Raw genomic sequence first — 6000 nt, 5'->3', positions numbered from 1 at the left:
TGCTGTTTACCCACTGCTCTGCAAACTGCTTTTTTAAAAGCAATCCCAATTTTTTTTTGTCCTGCTGAGGTACTGAGCGTGCATTTTTTCACACCATACAGCGTCAGTGGGCCTCACACAATCCAAAAGTGACCAGTGTCCACTAGTGTCTGCAGAAATTCAAAATCTCCCTTATCCTGTAGTCACTTTTTTCACACCTGTGCCATCGAGCCTGTGACATAGCGCTCTGATATTCAGTGGGCCTCACACAATCCAAAAGTGTCCAGTGTCCACTAGTGTCTGCAGAAATTCAAAATCTCCCTTATCCTGTAGTCACTTTTTTCACACCTGTGCCATCGAGCCTGTGACATAGCGCTCTGATATTCAGTGGGCCTCACACAATCCAAAAGTGTCCAGTGTCCACTAGTGTCTGCAGATATTCAAAATCTCCCTTATCCTGTAGTCACTTTTTTCACACCTGTGCCATCGAGCCTGTGACATAGCGCTCTGATATTCAGTGGGCCTCACACAATCCAAAAGTGTCCAGTGTCCACTAGTGTCTGCAGAAATTCAAAATCTCCCTTATCCTGTAGTCACTTTTTTCACACCTGTGCCATCGAGCCTGTGACATAGCGCTCTGATATTCAGTGGGCCTCACACAATCCAAAAGTGTCCAGTGTCCACTAGTGTCTGCAGAAATTCAAAATCTCCCTTATCCTGTAGTCACTTTTTTCACACCTGTGCCATCGAGCCTGTGACATAGCGCTCTGATATTCAGTGGGCCTCACACAATCCAAAAGTGTCCAGTGTCCACTAGTGTCTGCAGAAATTCAAAATCTCCCTTATCCTGTAGTCACTTTTTTCACACCTGTGCCATCGAGCCTGTGACATAGCGCTCTGATATTCAGTGGGCCTCACACAATCCAAAAGTGTCCAGTGTCCACTAGTGTCTGCAGAAATTCAAAATCTCCCTTATCCTGTAGTCACTTTTTTCACACCTGTGCCATCGAGCCTGTGACATAGCGCTCTGATATTCAGTGGGCCTCACACAATCCAAAAGTGTCCAGTGTCCACTAGTGTCTGCAGAAATTCAAAATCTCCCTTATCCTGTAGTCACTTTTTTCACACCTGTGCCATCGAGCCTGTGACATAGCGCTCTGATATTCAGTGGGCCTCACACAATCCAAAAATGTCCAGTGTCCACTAGTGTCTGCAGAAATTCAAAATCTCCCTTATCCTTTAGTCACTTTTTTCACACCTGCGACATCGAGCCTGTGACATAGCGCTCTGATATTCAGTGGGCCTCACACAATCCAAAAGTGTCCAGTGTCCACAAGTGTCTGCAGAAATTCAAAATCTCCCCTGTCCTATAGACACCTTGTACCTTGTTTTACATTACTATATAGTTTGTTGGATTTTGTCTACATTTCTACCAAAAATGAGGAAGGCTGGTGGAAGAGGCCGTGGAATTGGGCGGGGGTTGGCAGCTGGTAATGATGGTGTTGGTGGTGGATCTGATCGTAGTGGCAAAAGTAAAATAGGACCGAATGCAGGAGGTGTTGAGCCTGCGTCATCGTCTGGCTCCACAAGGCCTCGAAGGCTTAGTTTTCTAGGAGTTGGCAAACCGCTTTTAAAGCCAGAGCTTCAGGAAAAAGTCTTACATTGCTGACTCAGCCTCCAGCTCTATCGCCTCCTCTTCTGAAGTTGTAAAAAATAAAAGCACTGAGTCGTCATTGGAGGCTCATGTTCATGAACCACACCTTTCCTTGTGTCCTTCACCCCAACCAAGATTGAAGGATGACGCAGGCCATACTACTGATTACTCCATGGAGCTGTTTTCACATACCATGCCTGGATTATCAAGTGAAATGGTGAATTACCCAGGCCAAGATGAATCTGACATGGAGTGCACTGATGCACAGCCGCTGATAGATGATTCTGCTGGTACATTCACTCAGAGCACTACATTGTCCTCGCAGTGTACAGAGCCAGATTCTGACCCTGATGAGACTCAGGTGCCCCTTCCCGCACACTATACCACCATACACGGTGACACAGAGGAAGGTGCACATGACATTGAAGAGGAGGTGATGGATGACCCAGTTGTTGACCCAGATTGGCATCCATTGGGGGAAGAGGGTGCTGCTTCTAATAGCTCAGATGAGGAGGAGCATCCACAGCAGACATCGACATCGCAACAGCTGTTATCTGGCAGGCCCGGAGCACTCCAAAGACAGGTTCCAAAAATCAAAAGAGTTGCTGGACAGCTTGTCCAGAGGGTCAAAAGATCACAGCGTGCTAGGCCGCAAAATGTCTGCCAAAGTAGGAAGAGTGCAGTGTGGCACTTTTTTGAACAAAATCCTCATGATCAGGCCAAGGTTATCTGTAAGAAGTGCGCAAAGACCTTTAGCCGAGGGAAAAATCTGAAAAATTTGAATACCAGTTGCATGCTTAGACATTTAACCAGCATGCACTTGCAAGCATGGACACAACACCAAACCTCAAGTGCCACATGTGCAACTGATCACAAAGAAGGTAGTCAACAACGCTACATTGTTTCCCCCACTGTAAGCCCACCGGTTAGCACAGCAGCAAATGTTGAGGTGTCGTTGCAAGGCCACAGCAGTCAGGGAATCCCACTGTTATATCAATGAAATACTGAATCTAGGCCATCAGAAAGAACACCAACTCCATCACCATCATCAACCCTCTCTCAGTCCGCCCTGTCCACCGCTACTTCCACCATATGCAGCTCTCAAGTCCAGCTCACCCTCCCAGACACTATGAGTAGGTCAAGAAAGTACTCAGTCTCTCATCCGCGTACACTGGGTTTGAACGCCCACATTGCCAAACTAATCTCGTTTGAGATGATGCCCTATCGGTTGGTGGAAAGCGCAGCTTTCCGCGAACTCATGGCCTATGCAGTACCACGCTATGACCTATCCAGTCACCACTTCTTCTCTCGCAAAGCCATCCCAGCCCTCCACCATCATGTAAAAGACCGCATTGTCCATGCACTCAAGCAGTCAGTGAGTGGAAAGGTGCACCTCACAACTGATGCATGGTCCAGTCGGCATGGCCAGGGCCGTTACGTGTCCATCACTGCGCACTGGGTTAATGTGGTGGATGCAGGGTCCACAGGGGACAGCGGTGGTGGGACAGTGCTGCCTAGCCCACGGTATAGGAAACAGTTGGCTGTAGGCGTTCGACCCTCCTCCTCCTCCAGAAGCGAAAGCTCGTCCACAGAGCGCAGTCGTACGAGCACTCCATCTGCAGCTGCCACTGTTGCACACGAGGTGTCCCCCTATCGAGCAGCTAGTGGAAAGCGTCAGCAGGCTGTGTTGCAGATGATGTGTTTGGGCGACAGACACACCGCCGAGGTGCTGGCCGAGTACTTGAAGCGACAAACTGAGTCATGGCTGGGCAGTGTACATCTTGAGGCAGGCAAGGTAGTTAGTGATAACGGCCGTAAATTTGTGGCAGCCATAGCCCTTTCAAAACTCAGCCACATACCTTGCTTGGCTCACACCTTGAACCTGGTGGTGCAGTGCTTCCTCAAAAATTATCCGGAGTTAACAGCCCTGCTCCAGAAGGTGCGAAGACTGTGCGTGCACATCCGCCGGTCGCCTGTACACTCCGTTCGTATGCAGAAGCTGCAGCGATTGCTCCACCTTCCCAACCACCGCCTCATTATCGACATTGCAACAAGGTGGAACTCCACCCTGCACATGGTGGAGCGGCTGTGAGAGCAGAGGCAGGCCATGATGCATTTGTGGGAGGATACACGGCCAGGCACTTTGAGAGCAGACATGGAGTTGACAGGTGTGCAGTAGTCGAAGCTGAAAGACCTCTGTAAAGTCCTTCAGTGTTTTGAGGAATGCACACGGCTGGTAAGCGCAGACGACGCCATCCTAAGCATGAGCATCCCACTTATGCGTCTGCTCATGCAAACTTTGACGCACCTTAAGGAGCAGGCGTCTGCAGCCAATGTTGATGAGGAGGAAGAGGAGGAGGGAATCCTTGATGACATTCAGCCATTGTCTGCTCAGGGACCTCTCCTGGACGAGGTGGAGGAAGAAGAGGAGGAGGAGGATGATGATGGGGATGATTACTTAGGGGAGGAGGATGCATCTCGTGGGGCAAGTGAAAATGTTGGCGTGGCAAGGTCTGGTACAGGGTTTGTGTGTGACTGGAGGGATGTGGATTTGCCAGAAAGTGCTCCTCCACCCAGCACTCGCAGTGCATCATTGACACCGGGAACATTGGCCCACATGTCAGATTATGCCTTGCAGATCCTAAAAAGGGACCCCCGCATTGCCAAAATGATGAACGATGACGACTACTGGTTGGCCAGCATCCTGGATCCACGCTATAAAGGCAAATTACAAAACATCATGCCACAGGAGAACCTTGACCTAATATTGGCTAATAAACAAGCAACTCTGGTAAATCGGTTGCTTGAGGCATTCCCAGCACACAGCAGCGGTGATGGTTCTCACACGAGCCGTACGGGCCGGGGGCAGCTTGGCAGAGGTGTTCATGGTGCACACAGCAGAAGTGGCGTTGGAGACAGGGGTTTCATGACAATGTTGTGGAGTGATTTTTCACGGACCGCTCACACAACTGGTAATACTGCATCGATGGAAAGTGACAGGAGACAGCAGTTGTCAACTATGGTTACAAACCACTTTTCCTCCCATATCGATGTTCTCCCACACAGGTCATTCCCCTTTGACTATTGGGCCGCTAAACTGGACACCTGGCCTGAATTGGCACAATATGCCTTACAGGAGCTCGCTTGCCCAGCTGCAAGTGTGCTATCGGAAAGAGTCTTCAGTGCAGCTGGATCAATCCTTACAGAAAAAAGGACCCGTCTGTCAACCCAAAATGTGGATGATCTAACCTTCATTAAAATGAACCATGCATGGGTTTCCAAGGATTTTGTCCCACCTTCCCCTGATGACACATAGGGTGACAGAAAAATGGCTTGCTTTGGTCCACCTCTTCCTGGGACTTGACCTATTTCGCCTTTTGCATCAGCTGAATGTCCAACATCAACATATGCCACTTTCTAAAACTCCCTAACTGTGCTGCCTCCCCCCCCATGGCCGGGGTCACCACCTAGCGCACGACACCGTGCGAGTGCCGTTGCCCTGGACAGGTGGGTAGGCCGACTCTTGGGCGCGGGCACTGGCACAGGGTCCCTCATAGTGCAATCAAGTATCTCTGACGGTGGTGGTGCACACCCCCCGTCAGACACACCGCCGTACTATGAGGGGCCCAGTGCCAGTACCGATGCCCACGAGTGGGCCCCCCTTGCTTGGGCAAGGCCCCAGCATTTGCAATCTTTACCTCTCCCTGCTCCTCCGCTGTGTAGTCTGGGCCGTCAAATCCATACTGTGCCTATCACCGTCTGAGCCTGCCTCCTGATGTATAGACATATATTTTGAATGTGTACGCTATCCATACATGTTATCCTGGGATACGGTACCCTTTCTCACCTTTGTGCAATCACGTGTAATCCATACTGGGCGTGAGAACGGCTGGCGAGCTGTTAAGCCAGCTACAGCACCTGTGGTTTGCACACGTAAGTTTTTCATTTTTTCAGGAATGACGGTTAGGCCTAATTCCGGAACTGCGGTTGACCTGCACTTACTGGGAAATCATCGTTCGCGGGTAATAATTGTAATCAGTGATCCCCATCACTAACGTTGCTCAGCGGGTTATCTGCACCTGTAAGCGACAAACGCTGGCCTTTTCAGTGTAGCGCACATGCAGCCACGGACATGTAAGGGCATGACACACCAGTTATTGGCCAATCTCATGTGCCAGAGCCTCACGTGTCCCTCTAGTAAGCCGGACTCGGACCGCGGGGCATGACGGAGTCTCGTTCGTTAACGGAATTAAGCTTGCAATGTGTGCATCTGTTCTGTAGCTGGCATGGTTGAGGTTTCCCAGGTGGAGTCGAATTTAACCGTAGGCTCCACTCCTGGTGGTGCCCTTCTGGACATTCCTTTAAGG

The sequence above is a fragment of the Dendrobates tinctorius genome, unplaced genomic scaffold (assembly GCF_039654945.1).
Source record: "Dendrobates tinctorius isolate UK_male_01 unplaced genomic scaffold, ASM3965494v1 ptg000162l, whole genome shotgun sequence".
Taxonomy (NCBI): domain Eukaryota; kingdom Metazoa; phylum Chordata; class Amphibia; order Anura; family Dendrobatidae; genus Dendrobates; species Dendrobates tinctorius.
Note: the sequence above shows the minus strand (reverse complement) of the source record.